This window comes from Protopterus annectens, chromosome 8.part0 (assembly GCF_019279795.1).
Source record: "Protopterus annectens isolate FY-2018-M chromosome 8.part0, PAN1.0, whole genome shotgun sequence".
Classification (NCBI taxonomy): Eukaryota; Metazoa; Chordata; order Ceratodontiformes; family Protopteridae; genus Protopterus; species Protopterus annectens.
In genome coordinates, this window is record NC_056741.1 from 1,512,962,782 (window position 1) to 1,512,985,704 (window position 22,923).

Below are 22,923 nucleotides of genomic sequence, written 5' to 3' on the forward strand. Positions count from 1 at the left end.
TGGAATTCACTCCCACCCACAATTACCTCCGTACCATCATGCACCCATTTCAAAACTTTACTAAAAGCGCACCTAAAAACATGTTGGCTATGCCCTTGCAACTCTCACTCTAATATCATCCTCCCCATCCAACCACTACCTTTCTTTCCATTCCACTAACTACCTTGATTATAGCAAGCTCAGATGCTCATAAGCCTAGTACTTATTATACAGCAGGAACTTCTCATTGTAACATTTGTTAATGTTTGTTATGTACTTCACAGATAAAGATTCTAGTTGTCTACTGATGTACTATGTTCTTCATCTGTAAATATGTTGTAAGTAATTGCTATGTTAAATTGGTAATCGCTATGTAATCCAATGTAAAAACTACTGCCTGTTTATTTTACTGTGGAGCGTTTCTCCCAGGGCCTCCGCTGAAAATGGACCTACGTCCAGTCAGACACTCCCGGTCAACAAATTTAAATAAATAAATAAATATTTCTGAGAGTAAGTAAATTCAAAAAGACATTGGTTTGTCATGCTTTGACCATTCAAGTAATTGCTTTGCACTCTGTACTGCACGTTCAGATAGTCCATTTGACTGTGGATATTCTGGACTACTAGTAATATGTACAAAGTCCCATTCTTTTGCAAATTTCTCAAACAACTGACTGGTAAATTGGGTACCATTATCAGAAATAATTTTGTGTGGACTGCCATGGACTGAGAAGTAACACTTCAACTTAGTGATAGTAGTGGACGTTAGGTTAGGTAGTAAATCAGTCTCAAACCAGTTTGAATAAGAGTCTACCAGTACTAAGCAATGCTGATTGTTCCACTTGATTATAGCTGAAGTGGTTCTTTTTGCAAATGCGGTTTAGTACTGCTGCATACTGAGCAAGAAGTAAGTACTTTATCAGTGTCTTTTACTAGAGAAGGCCAAAATACTACTCCTCTCACCCTTTTGGTTGGTTTGGAACCTGGGTGACCACGATGCAAAATTTGGATATATTCATGTTGTAAGGAAGCAGGAACAATAATTTTAGGACCTTTGAAAATAATGCCATCTTCCGACATCTCATCTCTGTAAGGAAAGCTACGTTTACAGTATGAAAAAATATAGATACCTCGTTGTTGATGAAGAAACCACAAAGCAAAAAATGAAAATATAGTCACAAAAACTAAGGTTTCAAGCAAGGCTCACAGAAGTAATAAATAATCCTTAGGAAAACTGAGAAATCATTTATTCTGTTGAACAGGTAAGCGCTTTCGCGGTTCAAATCCGCTTCATCAGACCATATTAAAATCACAGGTAAACTGACAAATATTTAAAACGCAGAACAACCAATCAAATCAACTGAAAAAGGGAGGGAAAACTTATGTAATAGATTACCTATCCTGAAGTGCTTTTTTGAATAGCCAGGTTTTACATATCTATCAGCTACAATAGTGCAACATATAAATGCAAAGCATATATATAATATATATATATATATATATATATATATATATATATATATATATATATATATATATATATATATATATATATGAATGAAAAGAACCAGTTTTGTAGATACATTCCATGCATACCTATAGACAATGTGAATAATTCTAAAAAAATATATAATAGCATAGTATATAAAAAATATAAAATCTATATTGTGCATATAAGCATAAATCTGTGTAAATATATATATATATATATATATATATATATATAGATATATATATATATATATATATATATATATATATATATATATATATGTATATATATATATATATATATATATATATATAAAATACATATAAAAAAATGTGGTGTTGGCTAAATATACTAAGCCCATCTTCTATTCTTATACACGTGTAATGTATATACAAATGTGCAGGTCAATGTTTAAGCGGTCTAGCTTTCAGAAGAGATTTCAAAGAAACCTTGCTATTCAACCCGGGGGGTCTATCAGCCTGAAATTGCAATATCCATTTCTGTTCCTTGGATTCATTTTTATTTATAAGGTCACCACCTCTAACACTGGATCATATAAGTTCTAAGGCTAGGAATCTAAACTTATGTGCAGAACCTTCATTTTTAACATGCATAGCCAATGCATTCGTCTCTTTAGCATTTCTAATATCCCTCAAGTGCTCAAAAATTCTCTCTTTAAATGCCCTATTGGTTTTACCTATATAAAAAGAAAAACATAAAATACAATAACAAAAATATACCAAATGTTTGGTAGAACAATCTGCATAAAAGTCAGCATCAATTTTAAAATTAAGGCTTGGATGGAGAAAGTGTCCACCTATATGTAGGTGAGCACAAGCCATGCATTTTCTACAGGCATAAGTGCCTTTTCTGTCAGATGAAACAAAGTTTGAAGAATTCAGGGGTCTATAACAAAGTTGTTACTTAAGGGTTCTATTATTTCTAAAAGTAAAATCTGGTTTCTCGCCAATAAACCCATGAAGTTCAGGTATGGTTAATAAAATGTCCCAATTAGTAGTGATAGTTTGACATACATAATCAATATTACTAGCAAAAGTCAAAGGCATACGAGTCTTCTTCTTATTTATAGCTATTACATTAGAATCAGAGATGTTATCAGGCTCTAATAAAGTAGAGGTGGGTGTATTATTACCATAATAGGGTTTATATCTCTTGTTCCTTTATTTCCATGCTTCAGATATCTGTTCATCAATAACCTTACTCTTGTAACCCCTACTCATAAATTCTTCTTTTAATAGAGATAAAGCTGAAACTAACTTAGTATCATCATTGTGTAACCGCATAGTGCAAAAAATTTGCCCTCGAAGTACGTTAGACTTAACATGGTTTGGATTCGTGCTACTGTTATGTAGAATACTATTACGTTTAACACTCTTCCTATAGACGCTAGTCGAAACTGAATGTAACATATCTTTACTAATCTGCACATCTAAAAAATCAATATCTGTAGTTGAATATTTAAAGGTAAACTGAAGAAAATTGTTAATACTATTCAAATAGTCTAAAAATTCAATGAGAAGGTCCTCAGTACCACGCCAGAGAAGAAGAATATCATCTACAAAACGAGTATACCAAGTGATGTGACTAACTGTACTTAGCATTAGAAATAACTTAGTCAGTCTTCCATTTTACTAAAGTTAGGTTGGTTTAGCTGTTGGCACATGCTGTGCTCATTGCTACGCCTACCTTCTGTAAATATAGCTTGTCATTAAAAATGAAAACATTTTCTAATGTAATCTCTAGTAAGGTACATAAAAGATTAATCTTAATAGTAAAACCATGCAGGGTCAATATCTGTCTAATGTTATCGATACCCCAATTATTGGGGATAACAGTAAATAATGAAGCTATATCTAAGGTAACAAAAAAACAAGGACCTAAAATAACATTAAAATAGTTACTCATTTGTGAAAGAAAATCCTTTGTTTCTCTCAAGATAGTATCACATTTGTTCAATACAATGTGCAAATTCTTTTCTACAGAAATTGATAAAGGTTCAGTTAACCAGCCTCTGTTAGATACTATAGGTCTCATTGGAGGTTGTTGTGAACTCTTATGTATTTTTGCAAGACCATATAGTATAGGGATAGTAGGATTCTCAACTTTAAAATAGTTAAAGATTCAGAAATCAAACCAGTTATAAGGAGATCAAATATTGAAAAATCAACTTTGTCAATAACACCTTTTAGTATTCCTGTAGTTAAAGAAGTGTAGGTATGTGTGTCCTGTAACAAATCCATCATACCTAACATATAGGTGTGTTTGTCTATCACTACAATATCTCCACCTTTATCAGCTGGTCTTATCTCAATGCTTCTCATGTTTTTAACTCAATAAGGGCTTGTTTGTCAGCAAAAGTTAAATTATGGAAACAGTCAAACTGTTTCTCTGAAAATCGCTGTCTCAGTTGTCTTTCACAAACATCAATAAAAAGCTCTACAGTGGCATTAGGTGGAGGTACAAAAGTGCTTGGTTTCTTAAAAACATTTACATGGCCACTATCCTTATTAAAAATAGTTGTAAGAGTAAGAGTCCTACCAAACAGTTTAAAATCCTGTAAAACGTCTCCATCCAAGTCTTAATTTTAAAATTGATACTGACTTTTATGCAGATTGTTCTACCAAACATTTGGTATATTTTTGTTATTTTATGTTTTTCTTTTTATATAGGCAAAACCAATAGGGCATTTAAAGCGAGAATTTTAGAGCACTTTAAGGATATTAGAAATGCTAAAGAGAGTAATGCATTGGCTATGCATGTTAAAAATGAAGGTTCTGCACATAAGTTTAGATTCCTAGCCTTAGAACTTATATGACCCAGTGTTGGGGGTGGTGACCTTATAATAAACCTGAATCCAAGTAACAGAAGTGGATATTGCAATTTCAGGCTGATAGACCCCCCGGGTTGAATAGCAACGTTTCTTTGAAACGTCTTCTGAAAGCTAGACTGCTTAAACATTGACCTTCACATTTCTATATATATTACACGTATATAAGAACAGAAGATGGGCTTAGTATATTTAGCCAACACCACATTTTTGATATGTATTGTGTATATATATATATATATATATGTATGTATATATATATATATATATATATATATATATATATATATATATATATATATATATGTATGTATATATATATATATATATATATATATATACACACACACACACCAAATTATGCTTATATGCACAATATGGATTTTAAATTTTTTATATACTATACTATTATATATTTTTTTATAATTATTCACATTGTCTATAGGTATGCATAGAATGTATCTACAACACTGGTTCTTTTCATATATGTATATGTATATGTATATGCTTTGCATTTATATGTTGCACTATTGTAGCTGATAGATTACCTATCCTGAAGTGCTTTTTTGAATAGCCAGGTTTTACATATCTATTACATAAGTTTTCCCTCCCTTTTTCAGTTGATTTGATTGGTTGTTCTGTGTTTTAAATATTTGTCAGTTTGCCTGTGATTTTAATATGGTCTGATGAAGCGGATTTGAAGCGCGAAAGCGCTTACCTGTTCAACAGATTAAAGGATTTCTCAGTTTTCCTAAGGATTGTTTATTACTTCTGTGAGCCTTGCTTGAAACCTTAGTTTTTGTGACTAAATTTTCATTTTTTGCTTTGTGGTTTCTTCATCAACAACGAGGTATATATATTTTTTTCATATTGTGTACTCGTTTTTCACCTTGTTGTTGAAGCATGGCTGAAGGCAGTATTGGAATGCCTGTGACTGCCACGACTTCCTGTGATACTAATTCTCAAGCTACAGTGAACAATTCTTATTCACAGCGATTTAATACTATCTTGCCCCAACAAATTAATCCTCTCCTTGATGGAACTGTTAACTTACATATGAATAATATAACAACTGATTTCAGTACACTTGAGGCTTTTAACAAAGACTATCGGTCATTAGCGAATGCTCTTTACAAATACAAGCGTCTGCAGTGGCAGCACTTTCATTTAGAAGCCTCACTTGAATTGCATGTTGCACCTAGAGGGTTTAGGGTATTGACAATGCCGTCCTATGGCTCTACTTACCCTGAACCCCTAAGACGTTGGCAGCTACTTAATTTGGAATGTAGTGAAAAATACATGAAATTACTAATAGAGTTCTTCAGACCTGAAAAGGTGGAGATCGCTAAACAAATAGAGAGTGTGCAAGACACTATCTACAATAATTACTCTATAGACATAATTGGTGTTAAGATGGATAAACTATTTGATGTTATAATGGCTTATGATAAAAGACTGTCTATGGTTAAAGCCAGAAAGATTCAACGTGATGAACTGGATTGTGAGAATGGGCAAGTCTTTTCTTAGTCTAGGGACAGACCAATGAACAGCACAAATACGTCACGCTCGACAGGAAGTGGGCGGGTTTCTGAAACTACTCACAGAGCGTTCTCTCAAAGAGAGAACACACAACAACAAGTTTATGCTCTGTCTGCGACTACAGGCTTGAAGCCACCCAACAGTGAAATGGTAAATAATGATAATGTTTCTAATAACTTGGACATTACAGATGATTTACATAGGACTTTTACTCCTCAAAATGAACCTTCTGTTAAGCCCAAAGTAGCTACAATGCAAGACAGCAGCACACTAATGGTTGTCAGAGATCCGCCGGCCGTTCAGACAACTGAAGCACTTTTTTTATCAAAAAACCTGTTACCAATACAGGTCCAGGAGCCGATGCACAAATCCAAGGATGCGGCGGCTAAAGAGTGAGGAAGACCAAACTCGGACAGGCAAAAGGCTGAAACAGGTTTAGTCATTAACATTTCATCTGTCTCATTAACTAATGCACAGTTATCAATTTTGAATAAAGGGCTAACATTTGTTCCAGCCCAAAAAGCAGAATTAACTGACGTTTTACAGGATTTGAAACTGTTTGGTAGGACTCTTACTCTTAGAACTATTTTTAATAAGGATAGTGGCCATGTAAATGTTTTTAAGAAATCAAGCACTTTTGTACCTCCACCTAATGCCACTGTAGAGCTTTTTATTGATGTTTGTGAAAGACAATTGAGACAGCTATTTTCAGAGAAACAGTTTGACTGTTTCCATAATTTAACTTTTGCTGAGAAACAAGCCCCTATTGAGTTAAAAAAAAACATGAGAAGCATTGAGATAAGACCAGCTGATAAAAGGTGGAGATATTGTAGTGATAGACAAGCACACCTATATATTAGGTATGATGGATTTGTTACAGGACACACATACCTATACTTCTTTAACTACAGGAATACTAAAAGGTGTCATTGACAAAGTTGATTTTTTAATATTTGATCTCAATCTTTGTTTAACTATTTTAAAGTTGAGAATCCTACTATCCCTATACTATATGGTCTCCCAAAAATACATAAGAGTTTACAACAACCTCCAATGAGACCTATAGTATCTAGTAGAGGCTGGTTAACTGAACCTTTATCAATTTTTGTAGAAAAGAATTTGCACATTGTATTGAACAAATGTGATACTATCTTGAGAGAGACAAAGAATTTTCTTTCACAACTGAGTAACTATTTTAATGTTATTTCAAGTCCTTGTTTTTTTGTTACTTTAGCTATAGCGTCTTTATTTACTGCTATCCCAAATAATTGGGGTATTGATAACATTAGACAGATATTGACCCTGCATGGTTTTACTATTAAGATTAATCTTCTATGTACCTTACTGGAGATTATATTAGAAAATAATGTTTTCATCTTTAATGACAAGCTATATTTACAGAAGGTAGCCGTAGCAATGGGCACAGCATGTGCCAACAGCTACGCCAACCTATCTTTATTAAAATGGGCGACTATGTTCTTTCTAATGCTAAGTATAGTAGTCACATTAGTTGTTACACTCGTTTTGTAGACGATATTTTTCTTCTCTGGCGTGGTACTGAGGACCTTCTCATTGAATTTTTAGACTATTTGAATAGTATTAACAATTTTCTTTAGTTTACCTTTAAATATTCAACTACAGATATTGATTTTTTTAGATGTGCAGATTAGTAAAGATATGTTACATTCAGTTTCGACTAGCATCTATAGGAAGAGTGTTAAACGTAATAGTATTCTACATAACAGTAGCATGCATCCAAATCATGTTAAATCTAACGTACTTCGAAGGCAAATTTTTTGCACTATGCGGTTACACAATGATGATACTAAGTTAGTTTCAGCTTTCTCTCTATTAAAAGAAGAATTTATGAGTAGGGGTTACAAGAGTAAGGTTATTGATGAACAGATATCTGAAGCATGGAAATAAAGGCACAAGAGATGTAAACCCTATTATGGTAATAATACACCCACCTCTACTTTATTAGAGCCTGATAACATCTCTGATTCTAATGTAATAGCTATAAATAATAATAAGACTATTTGTATGCCTTTGACTTTTGCTAGTAATATTGATTTTGTATGTCAAACTGTCACTACTAATTGGGACATTTTATTAACCATACCTGAACTCCATGGGTTTATTGGCGAGAAACCAGATTTTACTTTTAGAAGTAATAGAACCCTTAAGCAACAACTTTGTTATAGACCCCTGAATTCTTCAAACTTTGTTTCATCTGACAGAAAAGGCACTTATGCCTGTAGAAAATGCATGGCTTGTGCTCACCTACATATAGGTGGTCACTTTCTCCATCCAAGTCTTAATTTTAAAATTGATACTGACTTTTATGCAGATTGTTCTACCAAACATTTGGTATATTTTTGTTATTGTATTTTATGTTTTTCTTTTTATATAGGTAAAACCAATAGGGCATTTAAAGAGAGAATTTTAGAGCACTTGAGGGATATTAAAAATGCTAAAGAGACGAACGTATTGGCTATGCATGTTAAAAATGAAGGTTCTGCACATAAGTTTAGATTCCTAGCTTTAGAACTTATACGACACAGTGTTGGGGTTGGTGACCTTATAAATAAAACTGAATCCAAGGAACAGAAATGGATATTGCAATTTCAGGCTGATAGACCCCCCCGGGTTGAATAGCAAGGTTTCTTTGAAACCTCTTCTGAAAGCTAGACCGCTTAAACATTGACCTTCTCATTTGTATATACATTACACGTATATAAGAATAGAATATGGGCTTAGTATATTTAGCCAACACCACATTTTTTGATATGTATTTTATAAATACATAAACTAGAGTGTTTGATGGACATCCAACATTAATGTAGTGGTTCAGCTTTTGCAAAACTGGATCAGTCTTTGTATGCTCTGTCAGCTCATCAAGTCTTGTGGTAGAAACATTACACACTTCCATGACATCAAAGTCAAAATTCTCTGCCTGAAGTTGTTTTGTTTTATTTCTGGACAATCTGGATAAGGTATCAACCAGATAAAGAAGTTTGCCTTTTGTATAGACGATTTTGAAGTTGTACTTTTGCAATTTGAGCATCATTCTTTGTAATCTCATTGGAGCTGAATGCATAGGCTTCTTTAGAGTAGTAACTAGAGGTTTGTGATCTGTTTCAGTTTGAATAGCTCGACCATAGATATATAATCATGAAACTTTGAACATGCAAATACTGTTGCCAAAAGTTCTTTCTCAATTTGTGCATATTGCATTTCAGTTTGGGTAAGAGTTCTAGATGCATAGGCTACTGGTCTGCCTTCCTGAAGAATAAGTGCACCAAGACCAAATTTTGAAGCATCGCATAAAAGAGTTACTGGTTTATTGACATAGTATCTTAATGTAGGTGGGGTAGCAATTTTCTGCTCAAGGTCTTCAAATGCTTTCTGTTGCTGTTCCAACCAAGACCATGTAACATTTTTGCACGTCGGCTCTGTCAAAGGTGCTGTCAACTCACTGAAGTCTAGTGTAAACTTGCCTAAATAGATGACCATGCCAAGAAAACGTTGTAGAGCCTGAATGTTGTCTGGTGCTGGCATCTCTACAATGGCTGCTTGCTTGGATGGGTCTGGTCTCAAGCCAATGCTAGTAAATAAATGACCTACATGTTTAACTTCTGGTAGTCTTAATTTGCACTTCAGAGGATTGAGCTTTAAGTTCACTTCAAGTGCTCTGTCTAGAACTTTCTTAAGGTTTCTGTCATGTTCTGCTTCACCATTGCCTCCAACTAATACATTATCTACTATTATGGTAAAAGGATAACCTGAAAAACTTACTTCATTGCACGATTGAAGACTAAACTTGCAGAATTCATTCCAAATGACATCCTGCGGAATCTATATCTGCCAGATGGGGTACTGAAAGTAGTCAGTAATGAGGATTTGCGATCAAGCATCACATGCCAAAATTAACTTTTTGCAACTAGGACAGAAAAAACAGTGGATTTGGTATTAGAGCTGTGATTTCCTCAACAGTACGCATTGGATGATGTGGTCTCTTTAATGCTTTGTTCAAATCTCTTGGGTCAATACATATTCTGATTTAATCTGAGCCTTTTTTGTGGGCTGCTACGATAGACAACAGCCATTCATATGCTTCTGTAACTGGCCAGATTACACCTTGCTGCACTGTTTTATCCAAGTGAGCTTTGACTTTATCCTGCATAGCTATCGGAACTTTTCTTGCTGGTCTGACTACGGGAATAATCTCTGTGTCTAACGTCATGGAATACACAACTGGAAATTTGCCCAACTTGTCATCGAAAATATCAGCATACTCTGAGAAAATAGCTTCAGTAAAATTGGAACTAGGATATGTGCTTATATGGTGAACTTCTTTGGTAAAAGAAAGCAGATTCATTCTCAAACTGTCTCTTGAGACCCACTTATGACTATACACAGGTCTTTGGACTACATGGAATAACAAACTGCAAAAGTTCCTAGCCAAATAACATGAAAGCACTACTGAGCCTTCGGTTTTTCTTCACTTCCATAAGCAACAAGTTTCACACAACTAGCTACTTTGAGTTGTTCACCAGTTCCCACCGTAGCAAATGTGTCTGCTTGACATAACATTACACTTTCAACCAGTGTCTACTTTAAGCACTCTGGATTTACCATTGACCTGCACAGTACAAAACACTTCATTATTTACAAACAAATTAACTGCATCAAACTTTTCACCAATTACTGATGCACCATCTATGTAGAAAGTAGAATTGCAGCTTCTCTATATGATCAACTTGCTTTTTCAAGTGACCCTTCTTTATAACTGTGTGAGGTTTACTTGATTTGCAAAACTTTTGAAAATGGTTCCATTTTCTACATTTGTGGCATTGCTGACCAAATGCTAAGCATTTTTCTCTTTTAGACTCATGACTGGCACCACAATTGAAACAGTTAACAATAAAGTTTGAATTGGGTTTTGCTCACTCGCCTTCTTACTGCACTGTGTATGTCGTTTTCTTAGAACTTACTGGAAAAAGAAAGCTATGGGGTTTCCCATGTAAACCTGTTAGGGGTGGCAGCTGCCATGTGCTTAAGCCTGCTTTTGCTTAGCCACATGTTGCATGCTGTCTACACCTGCTCTGGAGCCTGCTGAAACCTGCTGAAACCATGCTCTTATTTGCAAGCTTACTTGTGTGCCTTTCTGTAACTTCATGGATTTGACAAATCTTAACACCTTTGCTAAGCGTTAAATCACTGTCACAAAGCAAAATCTTGCTCACTGAACCACTGTTAATACCACACACAAGCCTGTCCTTTATCAACTCATCTCTTAAGTCACTAAAGAGACATTTTAGCTTTGTTTCTCAAGTCAGTTACATAAGCTGCAAAAGTTTCCCAAGGTTTTTGATCTCTTGTGTAAAACAAATGTCTGTCTAATGTAATATTTGTGTGGGGGTTACACATTTCCCTGAATTTGCTCTGCAAACACTTGGGGTCTTCTCTTGAATTCAGCCTGTACAACAGTATGACGGTTTTCACCTTCTCCCTCCTATACTGCTGATGCATACACAAATGAATGTCCTCTTTCAGTGGCGTCTGACCCAGCTAGGTTTAGCAAAATGAATGCCCTCGTGTGTGCATCTTTGTCAGAATAAGCTGCTTGTATAAAAATATCATACACTTGATCAAATATTCTCCAGTTCTCTGCAATATTCTGATCAAATACAAGTGGCGATGGCTTGCGAAATCAGTCTGCCATATTAATACCAGTGAAGCTTTTGCAAGTATACACAAACATACACACATATGTCAGAAATTTATGCCAGTATTTGCAACTATGCCCAACAGCACAACAAGACTTTGAATAACTGAACTCTGCGAAATAAGTCTCTCAGGCACTGTAATACCCTTGAAATTACTGTACTGTAAGAAGTCACCTCTTAACAGTGTAAGAAACATTTCAAAATAACTGCACTGTTCAGGTAAATTGGCAGAAGAAGCTCAGAGGAAGAAACATTTCGAAGTAACTGCACTTTGCGAATAAACAGGACACAGCACGCTGAAACATCCATAAAATGGCTGTACTTTGCTAAATAACTCTTAACAGTACAAGAAACACTGTGTAATGGTGGCAGTTTGAGAATAGACACCCTGAGAAACATTTTGAAATGGACATATTTTGACTGCACTTCATGAAATAGTTGTATGTTGCACACAAATAAACTCTTCGGAATAAATGCACATTAATAAGCACACACTGTAAGCACTTTTGCACACTTTGAGATGCTTCAAATAATTCTAGTTATGCCCTGAATACAATGTGAAGTAGTTATGCCAAAACACAGTACTTTGCCAAAATACATGCAGTTGCCTTGCTTTATTTATGCTTAATGTGCCCTTTTTGCCCTTTATTATATTTGGTTTGCTCGTTTAATCTTTTTCCATACTCATTATACTTTTCTTCTGCTCACTTTACTCTAAACATCCTTGTTTTAGTTTAAACATGCTCGTTTTGCAATTTTGAGGTAATTCCGAACCCCTTATGTGCTTTTCTGATAATTGTTTTTATCAAATATCTAAATTTTAAATGTTTTGTTTAATAAACCTTTTGTGCCCCTCACTTGTTTAATAATGCAGTTTATGCCCTTGTAATGCTCTTGTTTTATCTTTTTGTTTAAATAAATCTTTCATGCAAGTTTTCATCCTTTGGTTCATTTCTGACCCTTTTTTTATGGTTGTTTCTTTTAGTTTACCTTTACTGTTAACTCTGAACCTCATAGCTCTAAAAAGCAGTCTCTGGAATCCCATTTCTGACACCATGTCATTCGTCTAGTCAGAATAAAATAGGCGAGTCTTTGCGAGTTCTGTTTAAGTAGCTTTATTATGTACAAACACATCAGGATTGAGGCTTAATGACTAACTTGGAGAAACTTATAAACAAACTAGCTATTACACTCATACATGCTCACTCTCTGGCTGCATTCACAAAATGGTACTGAAGCTAGCACATGCTGGCTATTTATATGCACGTGCTGACCTTGACATGCTTCTTAAAGTTACAACATAAACCCATTGTTCTACAAAACGAAGAGAGTGAAAAACTTAATTCATAATGAGACTGTCACCATTAAAAAGAAGTTTCAGCGCTCTTGGATTTTGGGACTTTATTTATTATTAAGGCTGACACTTTTTTTGACCAAATCCCACTGAAGGATTTAAAGTATAATGTTTAATGTACCCGAAATGTAGTAATGAAGGCATCTACATCATCCAAAACTAACCAGGTACAGTCAGTACCAGTGTCTGAGTTTTTGGCAGGATAAAGAACCTGAGACACAGGTTTCCATTTTGGAAGGGACTAAAATGATTCCAATAAATGAGGCTTTCTGTCTCCATCCTGATTGCTTTCAATTAAAAAAGTGAGTGTAGGTAGTCTGAGCCTCATCCAGAAAGTCTGTGGAAATTATTTTAGTCCTGTTTTGTGAATTCACAGTTGAATACTGTGCACCTAGTTTTGAACTTTTTGGACTTATTTCTTCAGAAGAGAAGTGTTTTTTTACCTCAGTTTCTCCTCTGCATAATTCTGATTGAGGGCTCCTGTTTACAGTCTTCTAGATATTCTTACAATGTCAGTTGTAATGATGCCGTAAACATCATTGGAGAAAACTGTAATGTGTATCTTTCAGCTATTTCTTCAGCAGAGAGGGCACTTTCATAAATGCTGTAAGTCACATAATCCAAGAGAAGAATTCCTTCATTATTCAAAATGTTCCCAGACTTCCGGAATAAGGTTAATATGTTTTTATTATCAAGCTATTGACCTACTGGAACTCAAGACACTTGATGTCCTTAACTCCACATAGTGATTTTCTGCTCCCTATGTATCTATCTATCTATATATGTATATATATATATATATATATATATATATATATATATATATATACACACACACACACACACACACACACACACACACACACACACACACACCCACTGTATACACATGTGTCTGTATGTAAAAAGTGTACACACCCATGTTAAAATGCTTGGTTTTTGTGAAATAAAAAATGAGACCACAATAAATCATTTCAAAACTTTTCCCAACTTTAATGTGACTTATAACCTGTACAATTCAATTGAAAAACAAATCTGTTAGAAAAATATAAAAATGTACAATATGCTAGTTGCATAAACATGCACACCCTTAAACTAATGCTTTGTTGAAACACCTTTTGATTTAATTACAGCATTCAGTCTTCTTGGGTACACACCTGCCATCAGTTAAAAAGACTCTGATTAACCCCAAATAAAGTTCAGCTGTCCTAGTAGGATTTTCCTGACATTTACTCAGTTGCTTGCTACAGTAAAAGTCATGGTTCGCAGAGAGCTTACAAAGCATCAAAGGAATGTCATTGTTGAAATGTATCAGTCAGGAGAAGGGTACAAAAAATGTCCACAGCATTGGATATACCATGGAACGCAGTGAAGACCGTCATCAAAAAGTGGAGAAAATATGGGACAACAGTGACATTGCAAAGAACTGGATGTCCCTCCAAAATTGATGAGGCGAAAACTGATCAGGGAGCTACCAAGAGACCTACAGCAACACTGAAGGAGCTACAGGAATTTCTGGCAAGTAATAGTCATGTACGTCATGTGACAACAAGCTCCCGTATTCTCCATATGTCTGGACGATGGGGTAGGGTTGCAAGACAAAAGCCTTTTCTGACACAGAAAGACATCCAGGCCCGGCTAAAATTTGCAAAATAATTTATCAAGAGTCTCAAAAGCCTGTGGGAAAATGTATTATGGTCTGATGAGACCAAGGTTGAACTCTGTGGGCACAATTCCATAAGGTACATTTGGCGCAAAAACAACTGTTCGCATCACCAAAAGAACACCATCCCCACAGTGAAGCATGTTGGTGGCAGTATCATGCTTTGATGTGGCTTTTCTTCAGCTGGAACTGGGGCTTTAATCATGGTGCAGTGAATTATGAACAGTTCCAAATACCAGTCACTTTTGGCCCAAAACCTTCAGGCATCTGCTGGAAAGCTGAAGATGAAGAGGAGTTTCACCTTTCAACATGACAATGACCCCAAGTATACATCCAAATCAACAAGAGAATTGCTTCACCTGTAGAAAATTAAGGTTTTGGAATGGCCCAGCCAGAGACCAGACCTAAATCCAATAGAAAATCTGTGGGGTGACCTGAAGAGGGCTGTGCACAAGATATGCCTTTGCAGTCTGACATATTTGGAGTGCGTTTGCAAGGAAGAGTGGGCATATATTGCCAAGTCAAGATGTGCCATACTGATAGACTCTTACCCAAGAAGACTGAATGCTGTAATTAAATCAAAAGGTGCTTCAACAAAGTATTAGTTTAAGGATGTGCACACTTATGTAACCAGCATATTGTACTTTTTTTCCCCCTAACAGATTTGTTTGTTTTTCAGTTGAATTGTACAGGTTATAGGTCACATTAAAGGTGGGAAAAGTTTTGAAATGATTTATTGTAGTCTCATTTTTTTATATCGCAAAAACCTGGCATTTTAACATGGGTGTGTACACTTTTTATATCCACTGTATACATGTATGGATTATTTTTGAAGGAAGTTAGACCATTTTTCCAGACTGTATGGTTTATTCTATTATTTTTGAAGCTGTGTAATGTATCTATCACTTTTTTCTATTTGATTATTTTTGTATTAGTCTCCTCATTCTGATTGGGTCCCCCATTACTGATTTCCAGTCATAGAACCTTCATGTAGGACCATATTAGATAATGTTATAGGCCAGATATATGAACGTTTCAGTCCAGGTTTTCCATCGATTTGACTTTATAGGAAATTTTATACCTTTTCAAGTTATTTCAGATGGCACCTTTTAAGGCTGCAAGACACAGCACCGTATTCAAACAGGTTATATAAATGAGGTGTAAAGTTGTATAGTGACCTCCCTAGAGTGACTGAACATGCCAAATTAAATGGGCTACAAAATGTGCATCTTACATGATCCAGTTTATCCACTTCAGCATCAGGACTGGTTGCTGAAGGGACCAAACATCTCTGCACCTGTGGAGCATTCCCAAGCTCAGACTTCTCCCCTCAGTCTTGTAATGTACCCTGCCTTTTTGTCTCTGCAGACCTTGTTTGCTGTAGATTGGATAGCATTGTCAAGGTGCTCTCAAACTTGCAAATCTCATTTAATTTTTTTTTTTGTGCAGATAAGTACCACTTTTTTTTTTCTTCAGGCTATTGTGTTGAGGTAGTAGATTGAGTGTATGTATATGTATGTGTGTGTATGTATATGTATATATATATATATATATATATATATATATATATATATATATATCTATATATATATATATATATATATTTATATCTATATCTATATATATATATATATATATATATATACACACACACACACACACACACACACACACACACACACACACACACACCTAAGCTAGGTTTAGGTCTGTTATCTTAGACATAGATTGCATTTTTCCTTAGTTACTTGGTTGGTTATTTGTATGGAGGAAAAAGCCTCCTTGTTTTAAGATGTGTGGCCACAGGAATCCCCCCACAAGATGTACAAGAGCTTTGTGTTGTGTGTCTTGGGAACTTGAAGACTAAACTCTAGGATTTTGTAGATGCATCACAACAAGATGTCCTTCCATATCACTGTTGCAGTATTCATCACCTCTGGGATGTGCTGCCAAGGATAGCCCAATGTCCAGCCAGTACAGCAAAGCCTTTATTACCTAGGAGCATCATGACATAAACATGGGGCATAAAGGGGATGTATGAATGCTCCCAACCCAGAACATCATTGCTGCCAGTCTGAACACCGTTACTGAACATCTGTCTAAACGCCCTTACTGTGCTGTTTGTACTGAGCTGAAGCTTTCGGTTAAGTACCCCATTGGAGTTTCTTTTTCTTTTTATTCTATTTTGTTGTGGGTTGTGTCATCCAAGAAAGGGAAATGACCGTATGGGAGGCAGATTCCCCATAATTGCCTGTTTTGCTTAGGTGCATCTCATGATTACACAGTGTTCCGTCTGTCAGGATTTTGTACCAAAGTGGTCTTTCATCCATTTCCATTTATCTTGAGAACCAGCATCTCAAGTTGTTGGCCCAAGGTACCATAGCAGAATCCATGTACAACTCCTGCTCAAGAAGAAGGCCAAGAAATCTAGGCTTGAGCCTGCTGCTGTCCAGCCTACACCAGATGTCTCTTTTGAGGTTAATGAGAACCCAGAGGACCTTCCAGGTTTGCTGTGACTTTCGGAAGCCAGCACAGAACCGGCTTCTCGCACATCCTCAGATGCCTTGCAAACATCCACAGCTGATGTTGAGGTGGAACAATGGCTGATAATCTCTGAGTGCTTAAAGAGGGATTCCTCATATCTTGTTTGGGAAGATGTGCCAGTTGGCTTGATTGAATTCAGGCAGGGATCCAAGCCATCACAGTGTGTCAAAGCAGACGTCCCTTTAAGGAAAAGGCAGAGGACTGAGCACGTGGTACCAGCTACTAGAGATTCACAAAGAGAATGGCAGGACTTCACACAAGGCATGTTCAGTGACTTTAAAACGTCCTTAAGGAGTTTCAGTTCCTACACCTCCGTTGTTCTGTACCCCCAAAAAGGGCAAGGGACCATTGGTCCTTGGGTGAGGATTCTGACTGAGATACTGATTCCTGAGCTTACTCCTCTTAGTTGCCTTTTCCTTTGAAACTGTGGATCAGAGGAGGAGGAATCTCTTAGTCCTGATCCTCCTTTGGAGGAACTATCCTTTGGAGACATAGCCCTGCATATGATGGAGCATTTTAAATGGGATTGCTCTCGGGTATCAGACGTGCAGAAAAGGTATTATGAGTTTTTACAGATGGACTCTTATAAACCACTTCTGCTATCCCTCCCATGTTGGCTGCTTTATTAGATACCTTCTCTGCTGCTTCCTTGGCCCTAGACTCCCAAATTCTGGTACCTACAAAGCTTGAAAGATTCTGTAATGTGCCAGATGCCCGCAAATTCTTATGTAAATGCTCTTCTGATCCAGCAGTGATTTCTGTTTCTGTAGATAAGCCTTGTAGACAGTTGCCCTCTTCTAAGCTCCTTCCCTTTGATATAAGGACAGTGGAGCTATGGAAAGGATTGGGAAGAAAGTATACACTTCTGTTACTTTAGCCTCTAGGGCTGTGAATTACCAGACCCACATGATAAGAGATATTTTCTCTATTTTTTCCCAGATTAGCAAGATTGTATGTGATATGCTTGACTGGGCAGGTAAGGCTTCATCTCTCTTCTTTTTTGGGTTCCACTTCTCAAGTTTCCCATCACTATCTAAAATGAATCTTTGATACAGCTAATGCCTCTTATAGGGCTGCTGCCTCCAGCTCTGTGGTGAAGAGGTATTCCTGACTTCACCTTCAAGCCTTAAAGCAAAATTCTGGATGCTTCTCTGGTTAACCAATATTTGTTTGGCACTGCTTTTGGTAGAGCTTTTTAAGTCTTTTTAAGATCAAGGTAAGGTCATGAAAGATTGGAAGCGTATCTTTGTTTCTCCCATTCCCTTCATTCAGAAGAACTATCCTATTAAAACTGCTTTTTTTGCATAGACTGCCTTGATGGTCTTCAAAGGGTAAGAAAACTTCTAGGTGCATTTTTCAGATAAGCCTACTCAAATGCCTAAGTCCTCAAAGCCATCCTTTCCTCATAAGTCTGCAGCCATCTGACTTTCTGCCCTCCCTTCCTCTTGGCTAGAGTCCCTTGTCCCTCAAGCTTTCTCTGTCTCCCTCAATTTGGCAAAAAATCACTACAGACTGTTAGGTTCTGGCCATTATCAGGCAGGGTTACTTTATGGGCTGGAAAGCCCTTCCTTCCTACTCTGGTATCCATCAACCTGCTACAAAACAGCTTTCTCATTTTCCAGGAATGTTGCATGGTCTTTTATAGCAGGGTACCATTCAAATGATTCCAAAGACTGAAAGGCGTTCAGGGTTTTACTCCAGGATGTTTCTGATCCACTGAAAAGAGCGGCCTTGGAAACTTGTCCTGGATCTTTAGTTTCTGAACACTTTTCTCAGAACAGGTTATACTATAAACTTCCAAAATATGTATATATATCAAAAAACCTTTGTCTGTGATTCTTGAGGTATGAGGTTTGGAAGGAATGGGGGTGCAATGCCATCTGAATACGGACAAGTGCCTATTGGGCTTTTCAGGCTGTTAGAATTGTCTTTCAATATCTGTACCCTTCATATAGCTGCTAATTAGTACTTCAGGATATGCTGTTTTACTGCGAATCTCTGCACATCTGTTGTGGTTTAATGGCTTGCCAGATGTACTTTCAGTAGATGTGAGTTTCCGTGGAAGATAAGTTTTACTGTTGCTCATACTGTCTGTTTTATGAATGAGAACATTTTTTGTTTTTTCAGCAAATGCCTGAAAGTGTTTTTGCTCAAAAATTTGAAATTAAAGTTTGAAATTAAATCCAAATCTCTGTGATCACGTAAGCAAGAAAATAGTATGCACTCTGGCAGGTTTGAACAGTGTTTTATTGTTATTCTGGAGAGACAGCCAAGTAATAGGATATTGGTATAGCTGGGGTGCCCCACTGCATTACTCTGCTTACGGCCCACATTTGGCCATGATCCGGGTCTGATGTCAGCCCTTCTTAAAACAGCATTATATAATGCTCTTAAACATTTTTTTGTACTGCTGTAATACACTGATCATCTGTGCAAACCATCATTTTTTACCATATTTTACAGTCTGCAGCACATCAAAGTAACAATGTTAAGTTGTCTATCTCGCCTTCATTCTTGCTGGATGGGGTTTTGTCTCCACCCCGGCTCTCCACTCGCCACTCTAAAAAAGCGAGTTGAGGCTCCCCCGCGGCTCCCCAATATCCTTATATCCCACAATCGATGGCACAGGTTCTCAGATCGCTTTTTGCTTCCACCCGGTTCTGAGGTTTCTTGTGTAATGACTTTTTTTCTTGTTTTTTTTGTGTTGTTAAAGGTCCTTAATATTTTTTTTAATTTTAATATTTTCCTTCTAAAAAAAATCGTTTTTTATCTTTCTAAAAAATTTCTCTTTTCCCTTTTACTTTAGGTTCTTTTCCTTCCCTAGTGTTCTGTTTCTCTAGTTTATTGTGGTATTATTATTATTTTATTGGTTTCCTTATTAGTGGTTTTTATTATAATTTAACTCTGTACAATTAATAATTTGTGTTGTTGTGTGTGTAAATTTACTAAATTAAAAAAGCTAAAACAAGCAAGTCAGTGATTCAAGAAGTGATCGTGTCAGTCTTCAGACACCAGACACTGCTGCTCTCTGTCTTGTGCTGGTTTATCTGACCGCACCTGTGCTGTGCCTGTGCTGTGTGCCCCAGCCCCAGGGCAGGAAAAGAAAGAAAGAAAAAAAAATAATTGATATTAAGAGGCTTACTCAAGGATTCACCCCCCCTTCCTCAAACCAGCCTCTAGCCAATAGGTCCTAATCTGGTCTTGGCTCAGGCAGCTGCAGTCGAGACCTACAAGGATTTCTCAACCTCTGCCTTCGGAGGAGCTCCGTAGTCGTCCGATGTTCTCGATCCACTCCCGCCGTGGCCAGTAGTAGGTCCCGGGCAGGGTAATCAAGATTCCCGATAGCCCTTCGACCGGAGCTAACCAGGGAAGAGGGGAAAGGTCCAGGTCACCATCTCTTGGCTCCGTTCATTCGGCTCCAGGATCTCCCCTGCTGTCTGAGCGGGCCAGATCTCCAGGCTCCTAGGTCACGCCCTCTAGAGGGTATCGCGGACACTCAGAGAGTTCGAGTCACTGTGCCCAGATTTACCTGGCCCAGATGCTTCAGAGCCGCCTCACTCGAGTCCTCCCCTGCCCGGTCCATCAACATATTCCTCCTTAAAACTCTATGCTTCGGGCTGGTCGCTTGTCGGCCGAGAGACGAGCCCCGTCGGGCCCCGCTGCCGGTCCGCGGCTTTCCTTCCTTTCCCCGTTTTTGTCTTCCTTCCTTCTCGGCCGGCTCCATCGACTTCTCGTGGGGTCGACCCTCTTAACGGTGCGGACCCTTCCTCGCCCCCTCTCCTCTCGGTGCGGCGTCAGGAGTTCGTTCCTCGAGACATCGAGCCCTGGTGCATCTGTCCTGCTCGGGGGTCGGGGGCTCTTGCTTCTCGGGCTCTGACCCTGCCGACATGACAGGGTGCCGGGGGAGGCGCTAGAGCCTGAGCCCTGGCTCTGCCTCCCACGCTCAAATCCGTCCATCCCCCTCTCCCTGACAGGTTAACTCCGAGTCCCCCTCACTCCCACCCCCCCCCTCAAGAGAGCCAGCTCCTCAGGAACCCCTGTGGGATTTTCATTTCTATTCGTTCCCTCTGAAGAGTTGGCAGAAGAGCCCCTCCCGAGAGAGGAAAGAGTCCACACAACGGTGACTCTTTCAGGTCACATCACGTCCCCCGCTGGATTCTGAATGAGGGTCCCCCGCTCCCCCCCTTGAAGATGTCTCATTTGCGGCCATTCTGGAGATCCTGAAACAGAGGGGGGAGGCCAGCCCTCCAGCCCTTGCCTCGGAGGATCTGTATCTTGAGGCGTTGGCTCTCTCCTTCTCCCTCCTCTGGGTGTCCCCCCTTCTCCCCTCATGGCAGGGCTCAGCTAGAAGGCGACCCCAGATCCAGGAGACCCCCTAGTGCTCCAGGACCCCCTCAAGTTCAAACAAGCAGCAGAAAGACAATCTGCGGTAACTATGGGTGAGTTCTGCCACTGCTATGGTGGTGCTAGCTGTCTATCCACCTACTAAGCCCATCCTTCAGTAAGGAATCTAGAAACCTAACAAGGAATCTAGGTCCATGGACATGTGCGGGCGAGGCGGATGCTCTGTTACCTGCACACCTACATTGCGTTCGCCTTACTTCGAATGCCATTTTACCGAAAGAGAAAGGACTTGATCAAAGGGAGTGAAATGTTGATGTAAGATGAGCTGGCGGTTTCTCTAATAAAGATAACCGCATAACTACCTCTATTACTGGCTCCTTCTTTCTCCTCCATGATCTTCTTTTTTCTTAGCGCTGATGGGGCGGAGCAGGATTGCGGCATGCAGGTGTGGCTAGCCTTAAGATTCTATGCCTGGATGCCAAGATCACTACCTGCGGCTTCCTTCATTTTGATCTTTCATCCCTTGGGATGGATCATCCTCTTTAGTCCTGGTCCTCAAAAGCAAAGAAACCTAAGTCCGGTCTTGAGAGGTTTTTCTAACCCTGCCGTCGGGGTCGTTTCTTACTCTTAAAGGGCCTTTTAAAGGCCAGAAAGGTGGAAAGATGTGGTTCCGTAAACGTCTCAAGGACTGCGCCTGCAGGCGGGAGGCTAGTCCCGCCTCGCCCAGGCGGGGGGCACAGGGGTGAGCGTCCCACCTACCCCGGGGTCCATGGGGTCCAAGAGAATCGGGGCATCCCGAAGCTCGACCTTTGCCTGACATCCTGCGGTGTTGGAAGACTGCCCACTGCCCATCGCAGTTCCTGGGGGAGTCTGACTGCCCAAGCCTGTGCCTCCTGACCATCAACTCATTTGGTCCATCATTCCCCTCATCTCATCTATCCAATTTCTCAAAATTCCCTTTCAAGATTTCCCAACCTTCCAGATGGGATGTCACAGCCAGTCAAACTGGCGGTTTTGGAGAAGAGCAATTCAGCAAGCAAAAAGAGCAGAGCAAAGTTCCGCAGACACTTCCAAGGTTCTTTCTACTCCAAGGTTCACTTTTAGTTTCAAAAACAGGGACTGGAGACCTGGGTTTGATCTCAGTGTCTTGGTGAATCAGTCAAGCATAAGAGTGATTTCTCCTTTGGGCTGGGCAAAGGAAACCTTTTGAGCTCTAAGACTGGGATGTGCTCTATACCTTGGATGCTAACAGACGCCGCATAAAGATGAACAGATTTGCCCCACAAACCAGTCCAGCTTGGTTCAGGGACTGAGTTTTTGGTCTCCACACTGGCCTCGCCCTTTGGTCTCACCCTTGCCCCGGGCCAAATGCAATGCATACGAGTGGTCGCTTCCTTCCTGAGGCGACAAAGACACTGTGACTTATAT

The 22,923-nt window shown here is 38.4% G+C and overlaps 1 protein-coding gene across 1 annotated transcript in view; it reads left to right on the forward strand.

Annotated features, from left to right (window-relative positions):
* The window catches only part of ARHGAP32 (Rho GTPase activating protein 32), a 3,207,216-nt gene that overhangs the window by 2,910,025 nt on the left and 274,268 nt on the right, over positions 1 to 22,923 (forward strand). The gene's annotated exons all lie outside the window — the stretch shown is intronic.